The sequence below is a fragment of the Dromaius novaehollandiae genome, chromosome 12, assembly GCF_036370855.1.
Source record: "Dromaius novaehollandiae isolate bDroNov1 chromosome 12, bDroNov1.hap1, whole genome shotgun sequence".
Classification (NCBI taxonomy): Eukaryota; Metazoa; Chordata; class Aves; order Casuariiformes; family Dromaiidae; genus Dromaius; species Dromaius novaehollandiae.
The window spans coordinates 26,730,723-26,743,204 of NC_088109.1; the positions used below are offsets into that span (position 1 = coordinate 26,730,723).

General features: G+C 44.9%; 1 protein-coding gene across 18 annotated transcripts in view; it reads right to left on the reverse strand.

Moving 5' to 3' along the window:
- The window catches only part of TMCC1 (transmembrane and coiled-coil domain family 1), a 117,853-nt gene that overhangs the window by 55,343 nt on the left and 50,028 nt on the right, over positions 1-12,482 (reverse strand). The window lies entirely within an intron of this gene.

The following is a 12,482-nucleotide window of genomic DNA, read 5'->3' on the forward strand; positions in this document are numbered from 1 at the left end:
CATATGATTACTGTATTAGATTATGATGAAGCTACTTTAAAAAAAAAGTTTGGAATGAGCATTACACATTCATTAATGTACACATGTATACATACATACATATATATATATACACATATATATGCACAAAGGTACATACACACATGCCAACTGATTTGCCAGCTCATGTGATGCCTGAAGCAATGCACTGTAACACTGAACATAAACCAGAGGCCCATGAGCATAACATTGAAATTCCCCAAAGAACAGAAAGTGGGCTTCCAGGAGCTTTATGAACAGGTATACGGAACAAAGTGGAGCATGTGTTTTCTGTGCTACCTCAAACACCTGGAAGAGCATTTGGCCCAAGTCTCAGGGCTTTCAGAGAGGAACAGCAGCAGCCAGGAATAAAATTTGGCAGAACTTTAGAAAACAGTTGGAATTCTGGTGAAAGTGAAAAGAGTTGTGGGCAGGACAGATGTGCAGGGTGTACCTACACAGCAAAATTCTGGTGCAGCTGCAGATACATAAGCCCAAATTTTTCATGAGTTTGTCTACACAGCGTGGTGAAGATGGAAATACAGAGCGGAATATCATATCTACTCTGGGTTTAGTTTAAATTGCCCAGGTTCAAACAGAAATCAGGATGTGCTAGAATAGACCAAGTCTTGTATAACTATGTGTTTGGCAGTCCCTTTACTAACTCATTTTGCTTGTTACAGGCTGATTACTTAAAATCCCATCTTCATTTTGGTGGCCAGAAAAGCTCAGAGGACTTTGACAGAAACACTAGCTCAGATCCCCCCGATTCTGTGCTGCTTCCTAACAGTCAAGGAGCTACGTCAACAGAGAAGATGCTCCTTGACCTTTATCGTCTGCTACTCTGAGTATCAAGGCTCACTAAAGAAAGCAGGCTTAAGTGTGCACTTGGTTAGGTTAAAAATCAACATGATTAGACTCAGCATTACTTCTCCCCTTCCAACTGTGTTTCTTCTTTCTTTCTTTTTCTTTCTTTCTTTTTTTTTTTTTTTTTAACAGGATGCAGCTGATTCCAGTGCTGGCTGCAAGGTCTGTTATCAGATGTCCTCTGGCCTCCTCAGGTTTGGCTTCTTCACCTGCGGACTACAGGGCTCCTGATCATTCAGAGTATGCACAGAACTCCTTAATGAAATTAAGATTTTGAAAAGTATCATCAAAGAAAACACAGTTGGAATCAGCTGGACTAAATCTCTGACTTTTGATAACTTTTCATACCTTTTTATGCATACATTTAAGTAGTGACTAGGTTGCAAAAGACTTCCAGTCCACCGTGAACTGGACCTGTTTTGAGTAAGTGACCTGCAAGTTAAAAAGGCTTGTGATTTTTCACCACTCTCTTGAACCATAAGAGATCTAGTTGGGATATTTAATGCAGCACAGAATAAGAATCTGAATACAACATTATCTCCCAAGGATTATAATGTGTCAAAATATATAGGAAGCTTTCTTCCTAGCTTTAAAAGCAAAATTTAAATGTGTTTAAATTAGATCTTAAGGAAAACTGTATTGATCTGAAGGACTAAATCATCATTGTGTTCTAGATTGTGTTTATAAGAAAACACTCCAATATAAATTCATATCTCCCAATAAGAAACTGGGTTAAATCTAATGCCAAAGAAAACAGCATTTCATCTTTCTCCCGTCTGATTGCATCAGAGCACTCAATAATTCATCGCTTGCTCTGATCAAGTTCCAGCGCAGGTGCCGCACCGCCGAACCGCAGGGGAGCCACCCGCGACGTGCCCGATGGGCACGGGTGAAACACGCATAAAGGCTGCGCAACCCCTGCTCCGCACTTCTCTACGGAGAGCAGCGCTGGGCCGCAGGAGGGCAGCCGGCGGTGGAAAGCCCTTTTCTCAGGAGCGCGGCAGCTTCCAGGCAGCGAGGGAGGAACGCGCTCAGCGCAAGAGCGACCGAAGGCGACACGCGAGCCGTGCCGTAAGGGAGCACTCCCTCCTCGCGCAACGCAGACCGAGCCGAGTACCCCAGCGGCGTGCTGCAGTCAGCCCCACAACGACTTCACAGATAGCTGTTACTTCTAGGAACGAGGCTTTCTGTTCCCCTCCTCTGCTTCAGGAAGAGAGCCCTACTCACGAAGACGCGGCAGGAGCTCCTGCCCTTCTCCTCCGAGAGGGGCAACGGAACAGGAAGGCGCTGGGCCACGCGGATCCCCCTTGAAAAACTAACTACTGAAGAAACTGCCCGCGGCTGTATCGCCACGTACTCCCACACCAGCACACAACTACCACCGCAGCCGAAGCACAAAACGTATGCACGCGAATCCATTCCAGAAACAGGAAATTCTTCAAAAACGAGTATGAACACGGAGTTTCACCCAAGCGCGTGGAACCTCCGACTCACAGAGCAGAGATGTCTCCAGCCCTGGTCTCGCCTGGAGTTTCGCAGCTCATTAGCGGATGTGGGAGGTTATTTGCCTTGTCGCAGATTCTAACACCATCCATAAGAGAATAGGATCCAACACTGAACACAGTCCTCTTCTGAGCAGGTTGCTGGACTAGATGCTTTCCAAAGAGCCATTCCAACCTGAATTATTTTATGTTTTATTCACCTTCTCTGAATGAGTAACACTGGAGGAACATGAAAAAAAACATGTCTTCTTCCTGTCTTTGTAGGGAAACCCTTCCCCATCAATAGCCCAAACTATAACCGAGACATCAACAGGTTTTTAATTCCTATGCTACAGGTTCATAAGTGACTCAAAAGCTGACTTTTCCTGAGCCTCTTAATGCAGTTAGAAACTTTTTTCTCACTGCTTTTATAAAATAGAGGGTGCTATAAATGGACTTAAACTCTCCTACTCCAACAAGCTCTGCAAGCACCCCAAGATCTCTGCGTAAGTGAGGGTCGCTACGACACCGAGCCGGGCAACGCGTCCCCCGCCGGGCAGGGAGGCACCAGGACCCCCCGCTCTCTGCTCGCCGGCAGCGCTACACGGACTCTGCCTGCGCCGTGTCTGGGCAGGGAGCAGCTCGTACACAGCTCAGGGCACTGCAGACTTCACCCCTGCTTGGGGATTGCAATGCTTTTCACAAGTGATCTTTAGTAATAGAAACATGTTAACGATCTTCCTGGAGATCAACTTAAGTCTCACCCCACCTTTATGCAAGGAGCGGCAGAGCTCCCTTTGCAAGACCTCTTGCTAACGCTGCTGCTTCGCAGCGATGCCGGCTGGCAGGAGAACACTTCTTCTCAATTTTCTGCCTGGCAGCCACGTACCAGCGGGCAGCCGCGTCGCTGCAAAGGGTGCTGCGACCTGCAGCAAGTTCTCTGCACCAGTGTAGATGCAGAAAGGCACCAGTCCACCACACTAACTTCATTTCCAAATCTATGCATTATATTGAAACAACTAATTTTCTTTCTCCAAACGCTATCGCCGGACTTCAGTTGGGCTCTGAAAGTGCTCAGTCTCCACACGTGATGCAACAAACCATTAGTATGTACCTTTATGGCAGAAAATAAGGTTTATGAAAACAGTGGGTTGTCCTGCAGGGATTCCATTCTGTGCAATTTCTGTGTCTGGATTTAAAAGAAATGTGTGGAATTCTTGTAGATAACTATTACACTCAATAGGGCAAGTTATTACACAGCTTTTCAAACCCTTTCCTAATCTAAGATCATAGTAAGGAGCGCGTAGGGCTTTATGGTAACGAACACTAGAGTTTTAATTAGACTGCCTAGAGGCTATCTGTGGTTGCAACATTTAGTGATAGATTGATTTTTTTAATGTATGACATAGGTCAAAATGCCAATCTAAATGACAAGCTGCCTTTGAAATCTGCAAGATAGCAAAGACTCGAAAATGATTAAAAAAGCTTGAACTTCCTTCCACGTCAGATTTTATACTGAAGCCTAGCTATCCAAGGTTCAGCGCAAGAACAGGGAAACACCACGCAATCACCGGCTTTTCAGTCAGCGAGTTAACCAGTGTTACAGCTGCACAGTTACCTCGGACGTGAGAAGCAGCCCTCCGTACATCATTACACACACTCGCTTCCCCCATGTTTTGCGTTCCTCCCTTCACACTGCCAAAGCAATCAGCATGCATCAAAAACCGTCCTTCAGAGCCAAGACTTCCGACCCAAGTAGACCTGAACCCGTTTGTTTGCCGCAGACTCCTGTTCCTCTCAAACAGTTTTCAATCTACAGCCCAGGCGCTGAAGCTTGTGCAGAGAGCATCTAATCACACAGGTTAACATTCATATATTCACTGATCAAAAATCAGCGATCAGAATCAGAGATCAGAAAAGCAAGGTTAAAGCTGATGAGTAATACACACATTTCGTGAATGTCAAGTTAAGCATTCAAAGCTTTGATGTTTCAGGTCCAACAACAAAATAGAAGAGTCTTTCAAGTGTGTAGTGCTTACTTAAAACCTACTTAAAACCCTTGAAGAAATGGTTTGAATGGTCTTAGAGAACTAGGAGGCCTTTGTGGTCCAGCTTATTATTTTTTAAAATTCTTTAGTTATGTGTAAGAGGTTACTTATTTGCTCTTTGCTACCAGTTCTCGCGGTCAGATCTGGATGTCGAGATGAAAATTACATCAAAGGCAATGAAATGCCGTATTCAGCTGGGTAATGTGCCAGTTGCTCAAAACTTACGGTATCTCTCTCTGTTGGCTACAGATGGTATCTGAGGTACATCCAATTAGCTAGAGACATGGCAGTACGAAACGGCAGGAATAGCTGGAACACAGGCTCCTCTCTCGCAAAATTAACCAGGTGTTCGCAAAGAGCTGTCGCCCCTCGGTGCAGCAGAACCCAGAGATTCGGATCTCCCCTGCAGTTCAGTGGCATTCCCGGCCGGGACAGTCCCCTCGGCAGCCGAAGCAACGCGTAGGTGAAAGAGCACGCAGTAAGGCTCTCATTTGTCAAGTGAGTAATTCTTTCCTCACTACCGATTATTTAAATAGTTTGCATAATGCACAACTTCTTCTACCTGTTCAGTGGATTATCTCATTTTTGAGATGTCTCATTTTGAATATTTAAGATCTCACATTTAATGCAACCATCTTTTTCTAACACTCTGTGTACAAACGCTGTTCTCCCTTCAGCTCCATTACAGTACAAAAAGGATAATTTTACATAATGTTTGGAGGCTACAGCACATCTCTGAACCTCTGCAGAGGATCTGTACAGCATTTAGAAAAAAAAATAAAAAATCTCAGGTTAAATGAGCTCATATGTAATCCAATGAAAAGGCAGACGGAGGGAACAGATCAAGTTATCAGATTATTGCCAATACATTACCTTAATTAAACAACTATTCCATTTGGACCATTAATTTTGAAAGCACCAAACACAAATGCAAAGAGAGCTCCAAATCTGACAGGCATTTAAATTTACAGCGCTTTATCTACCACGTAATAGCTATGACTAAGAGACGATTCCTCTGCTCGATTCCAGGACTGCGCACCTCTGCAAGGCAGTAAGCATCCCTGCTGAGATTAATGGGCCTGACCCCAAGGTATGCCAGGCTCTTACCGAAATTAATGCTTTGTGCATACAAAGCAGAGGAGTGCTTTTTAATCTTTAACTTAAAAAGAAAGGCAACCTACATTTCACTGAAAGAAGAAACACACATAAACTAAAGCTTATTTAAATAGAGAAAAACGACAGTAAACTTTAGTCCCGACCCAAAACAGCAGCTCTGAACGCTGAGGACCGGTGGGCAACAGCTCTGCACTAACGTTTCACGTGCTTTGCAATCCGCCCTCGAGGGAAACACCGACCCAAAGCTTTTCATTTCCTCTGCTCCTTTTGTCTCCCTGCCCATGTGATCGGGCTGAAATAATCTATTTCTGATGGAGGAAATACTTCTTTCCCCTGTGAAGCTTCTGTTCACCACCAACAGGACTCGGGGCCTTTCCCATCCGCGGCGCAGGCAGCGGGTTGCGGTGTGCCCCGCAGGCAGACCTGCTTGAGCAAGCAAAAAAGGAGTGATGGACTCTCCGACACCTTCCCAGCTGAAAAGCTGAAAAACCAGAAGACAGCAGGCACATTCAGGCCTCTGAACATAGCATTCACCTAGAGGTGCTGTGCTTTTAGTCTCTGAGAAACACGTCTGGAAAAAAAAAAGAGCTTGGAAACACGAGGAAACTTTTGAATATTACACATTCCAGTTTCATTACACAGAAGAGTTTCCAACATACATACCAGCAATATTTTAAATATTAGTATAATATACTATTTTGCATTATCCAGGCTGCTTTAAAATTCCTCTTTATGAGCCTGTCATATATCAGTACACCAAATCCTTACTCTCTACAACACTCGCCCTCTCCTTTTCCCTCCAAGGTTAGCCTGGCAGCTGGAACAACTACCCGCTTACCTGGAGCATTTCAGCGTGTTAACCCATGTGCTCACAACAGATGTTTAAAATAGGCAACATTACAAACAAAACATTCACAAATAGGCAATCTCAAAAAAAAAAGAAAATCAAAGTTTCCTTTCTCTTTCCTTGCACTTACTGATACATTTGTTAGCTTGATTATTCTTTTCTTTTTGTTTGCCAATATGAAGATCCCAAGGTGGTTGAACAGCACTTACTTGGGGGCAAATCATTAAATCCTTCATTTTATTTTAGTGCTTTGACCTTATTTAATGGCATATACATAGCTGAGAGTATTCTTCCAGTGGTAAAGGAAAAACGGCACCATCTTTCTGATCTTTATGTCTAGGGCAGAGAGGTCACGTAAAAACACTTCAACCACGTATGGCCTGCAATCGTTACCATAAAGATATCATAGGGGAGGTGGACTGTAAGTATTACGGGTACAGCTGGACCGCAGGTACTCCACTGGCACTAAGCTACAAGCAGAGTGACGATATCCAACCACTTTTCATCCTCAGCATAACCACTAATCTACACAAACGTGAAAGCTGTATTTAACGATGCAGCATTTCCAGATCACAGACTGACACGGCTCAGGCATGCCTACGTACCGCCCCTACTCACACACAAGCATTCGGCAGTTTTGCTGATCCCAGAAGACGTTGCATCTAGGCTTAAAAACGCTTCAGCTCCTTTCTGACAGATTGATTTACGACCTCGCTCCTCTTGGCAAATCCACTGATATGCTGCAATCCGATACAGGCTACAGCACTGACGACTGATTTCAGGGCAGGTTTTTGCTGGTTAGACCCCAACATAAAGGTTATCCCAGGCTTATGTAAACACGCCTTCAAATTTCATTTTCTTTGGCAGCAGTTTGTAATTCTGGAAATTAGCCTTTTACTCGTTACGTATGTTCCAAAGATGACAACATCGGTGCTAGCTGGCTTCTAAGAGGTAAGCACAACGTACGCAGACAAAAAACTTCTGTAGTTGAGCGTTTACCAACAGTGCTCAAGAAAAAAAATTAGTTTCTATTCATGTGGTCTTGGCTGAAACATTTTATTACTTTGATTTCAAATCTAGTTACAATTATATATATTTTAACGTATACTAATATTTTCATAGATATTCTTTGAAGGATTAAAATCTTGTTTCATTTCCTCAGCAGTTTTTCATGCTTATTTTAAATATTCCCAAAGCTCACAATTCAAGTATATAACAAAATATTCCCTTCCAAAATCCTGGTAATTTGAATTCCCGATTCAAATACCAGTTGATTTCAGTGGTCTCTGAACTGCATCTTCAGAATACATTTTAAAATGAACTAATTTCTGTCTTCAAAAGATGGGATATTCAGACTCCCCACATCTGAAGTGACAGCCTGAACTGTGTGTACAACTTTGTTTACTGCACAGTAACAAAAAAATCCATTGTTTTAAAACTTAGTGACCCTCAGCACCGAGTTATTTGATGTGATTAGTCCCCAATTTCCTCCTGCCATGGGTTTTGCAGGGAGACCAATTCTGGAACCTGGGCGACTTGTTAAGGATGTCGGGGAAGGAATCCACCCGAACACGAGAAAGGTTAAACCGCAAGTGTATAGCACCAAAATTAATATTTGACCGACTCAGAAGCAACGCCGCGCTGCCGGACGGTTGTTTGCCACAGAGCCTACAGCTCAGAAGATGTTTGTTAGAGAGAAACACCCCCCACTTCTTAGGGAGCACAGTGTTTTGAAGGCTTGAAGAAGGGTTTCTGAAAGCTCTGGCTTTCTGAGAACTCCCTTTGGTTTGTCAAACAGAACAAACTTTGGCATGTTATTTATTCTGAGCTATGAAAGCTTTTGAATTTATTTTTGCTCGGAAACCTTTCAGATGTCAACCTACTTACGACTCGGTATCAACGTGTTTTCTCGCACAAAGCTGGTGATGGGACGGGCCGGCCGGCCTGGGGCCCCCTTGGCCTCCCGCGGCCGCCTCGAGCCCCGGGTCAGCGGGACGTGGGGAGGGGGCACGAGCAGACCGCACCGCTGCTTCAGAGCCCCGCGGCACCGCAGACCCTGCGTCGAGTCAAAACTGCACCTGCGCCGAGCAGCCTTCTCTTCTTGAAGGAAAGACCACGTTCAGTTTGAGGAAACGCTGGAATAGCCCTGAAGACAGAAGTCAATTTAACAGAGAGAAAACTCAAGGAGGAACCCTACCATCCTGCCAATTTATCCTAAACACAGCCCAAAATATGAAAATCATGGTGTGAAAAGATGCTTGAACTTTTACTGTTCAAGTCAGGTGTTGATCTATCAATTACAGAAGCATATTGTGACACAGCTGTGGTCCGGTGGCAACAGGACCACAATAATCAACTCACCTTGTGCGGCCACAGTCATCTCAGAGAAGCAACTTCGGAAAAAAGGAGCAGATTTAACTTACAGAATGGGCAAATCTTGCCTTCTCTCTCTGAGACACCAAAATCCTCTGAATGAAACCTTTACTATCCTTTTCTCTGCTCACCAAACACAAGTGTTTACAATAAATCTTACAATAAAAGGAAGAATCATCCTGGAGGCCACCGTCACGTCCTTAACCACACGTCCTTCGTCAAGTTACGCAGTCCAAAGCTGGACGTCAGGCCGTGTTAAAACTAACTCAGGGTCTCTTGCTCCTATTATTTCATTTTCCCTGAACCTCCAAAGCCTTTTACCAATGTAAATGCTTTTGCACCCTTTCAGACAAGGGCTAGCTCACATACACATTTTCATCATGGGATGCCTCATCCAAAATGGAAAGATTTGCAAAAGGAAAGCAAACTATTTTTTGCCTCTGAAGAAACACAGGCTGAAGAAGCAGCTCCTAACGCTTCCTTTGATCACTGCTGGTAGGAAATTCCAGTTGTTATTGCTATCCAGCTCCACACGAGCACCCACTACAAAGTATGATGACGTTCTGGAAAGCAAACAGCCACGAGCTGTGGAATTTCATTATAAAAATAAAAGACGCATTCATGTAAGCTGCATTCCACTTGCAGCCTGTGCTTACGTGCAACCAGGTCACGAGCCCGTCTGGCAATGAACCACCCCGAGCAGTTCCCCAGCCCCAGCTGGCACGCACAGGGGTAACGGAGATTCCTGGAGTTATCTGCAATGTCATTCTTCATGAAGAAAAATGCCTGCTCAAACCTCTAATCTCTCTGCAGGTATGAGCTTACGCTCACTGCTAATTACCAATGCCATGATGTATGGAGATGCTCCACGCCTCTTTTACTGGCACACTGCCACGGCACTCACGAAGGCGTTAGTAAGAGGTGCTGCTGTAAAAATGAATTTTTTTCCTATTTGAAAGAAGCTCGTCTTAAGAGCTGAGAATCTCCAAAAATGGATCTTATCAATAAACGCATTTCTTAATCTAGAACAGCGATAGATGGGAAACAGCCACACAACGACTGGCTCCTGAGCCCAGGAGCATGGAGTCACTCCACCATTAACTTCCCGGGTAACGGTTTTACTGACCTGAGAAAGGACCAAGCAATTTACTTTCAAGTTACAAACTTCAGAGACTTCCCCTCCTCAAGCCAGAGGCAGACACGAAAAGGGATACGGACTCAAGGAACGCAAGTGCTGGACTCCGGGAACCCAACGAACTCCATCTGTTTAGAACAAGCTTTAACTGCTGAAAAACGTGTTTATACTTGTTTTACTCATCTTTACAAAAACATTTCTACCCAAGGACAGAGACTCCCACCGATGCCTCCGTACCCACAAAAATAAGAGGGCAGCAGCATCAGGAGTAAAGGAAAGGATCGGTCCTCGCTGGGCAGCAAACGGAGCTGGGAGAAGAGCAGCCCACGTGGGGTATGAGATCAAGCGTTGGGTCGTATCTGCCCAAGACCAAACCTGGTGCAAGAGAAGGATAACCCAGAAAAAGCCAAGGAGGCACTGGTGGGAGAAAACAACCTTTGCTTATAGGAGTGGCCAAAGAGGGGGGCAGGCTGGGCTAGCAGTACGACCAAATTCATACGTAAACAAAAATAGCAACACTAACGGAGCTTCCTTCAGGGAATGCATGGAATATCTTATAGGCCAAATAAGAACGTGCCGGGTCTGTTCTGGCACAATCAGTGAAGTCTCTCCCACAAGTAAACTCAGCTCATGCACACACACGCTTCAGGTGTTTATAAACCGATTTAGTGCCTAAGAAAACCCATTTAGTACATAAGAGCAAAATAGTCCAGTTCACAGCTTTTTAACAGCATTTATCATGCTGGTTAAATGAACTGTCATTCCATTTCACAAAAAATACTTTTTTGTCCTTTTTTCTTTCATTCTTTCTTTAATTCAGACCCGGCCTTTTCTAGTCAAAAGTCCAGCCATACATGAAAGCACTATCCAGATCGCCTAAACCTTTTACGGGAAAGCTGACCTTTAAAAGGCCACTAGTATGGATTTTAACTGAGAAAAGCTTTCTTTGAATATAGTTCATATATACCTCCGTTATTTCACTTTCATAAACTCAGCTAAAACACCAGGACAAAATCAAGCTGAGCATCAGCCGGATGCAGCCTCGTACTGTCCCTGCAAGAGCGAGGGAATTCCCAGCTACACACAACACCGCAGCAGCACTGCGGGAGGGCTCCGGGACAGGACTGCAGCCCTCCAGGGATTCCCAAGCAGGAGAAGTCGGAGAGCACTTGGAAAACACCCTGCACACTGAGGGAAAAGAAAAGGGGGGGAAACAAACGTAAAGTGAATAATCCGAGTTCGGCCCGGGGAAGATATGTGTTGAACCAAACTGAAAGCCATCAAGTATTTTGCCTTAAGTTTTAACAGTAAAAATGCAATAATTTATAGCTCCAATTTTTAACAGTTATGGGCATTTAAATTGGGAAACTAATATCCAAGCAGTCACACACAAATACCAAACGCTGATTCGGTTTATGCAAAATAAGCAACAACACTGAAGATACAGCTGTGTCACTTTCTGAAAAAAAACTCCCTGAAATTCCCGATACAAATGGCTTTTCCCAAATGCAAACGTTTTACAGTTCAGTACAAGGTTAAGCACCTACAGCAGCTCTCCCTAGAAGAGCGTTGCAAAGGTTGAGAGCCATTTTGCAAATACGAGAAAGGCGTTAACCCCACGCACAGAAGGCAGCGGGAGGCTCAGAGCTTGAGGGATTGGGCCAAGGCCGCGCAGCGCAACGGCCCTGCCGGCAAGGAGAGCAGCTCCCCGCCACGCAGCCCTGCACCACGGAGCCCCACGCTTTCCCTGCCAGCGTGTCGCAGGCGCTGCAGACAGCACCTTCCAGCCTGTAACCCCTAAACCTGCACAGTTACATCCACTGTGAAACCGTCACCATTACATTCAGCTGGAAACCGCGTAACGCAAACCCACACCATTTAATAACGTCCCATTTTATCCGAGAAGAGGGCACATCTCGGCAGCAGCAGCTGCTCCAGGTCTTACATAAGCACTTGCCAGCTTTGGACCCTCAACGCTGGACCACGAAAGAGTCCCGGTTCCTGCCTCAGAAACATTCATAACATACTGCCTCACCTTATACATTCTAGTAGTCAATATGTTTTGGCTGAAAAACATATTAATAAAATTCTATGTCTTTTCTGCTATTTCCAGCCACCGGACCATGGAGTTCTTTCCGAGGCCATCTGCCACCTCTCTCCTCCCCTGCGAAGAGCTCCCAAGAGGAAGCGGCTTTCCCCGTCCCGCCCCGAAGACGGAGCCCTGAGCTGGCACCCGCGCCCAGACAAGGGCGATGCCTGGACCGTGCCTCCACGCAGCCACGCTCGCGCCAAGCTCAGCCGCCAGAACAACCAACGCCAGCCCAACCTCTACGCAACTTCCTATGCAAGAAAAGCAATTCCAATCTCCCTTTTTTTCCTTCAGTTCAACGTACTGTAAAAGTTATTTGCCGTTTTCAAGTAAAACTAAGCAGCTAACGAGCTGCTGAGGCCGAGCAATTGTTTGAAGCAGGTTCGACGTGATCAGAGTTAATTCACTGCAAAACACAATTTTGTCAGACAACGTGGAAAAGCAGAGAGCGATAGAAAAACAAACTGGAAACCGTTTTCCCACGGTAAAAAGCAGTTTAAGCAACCTC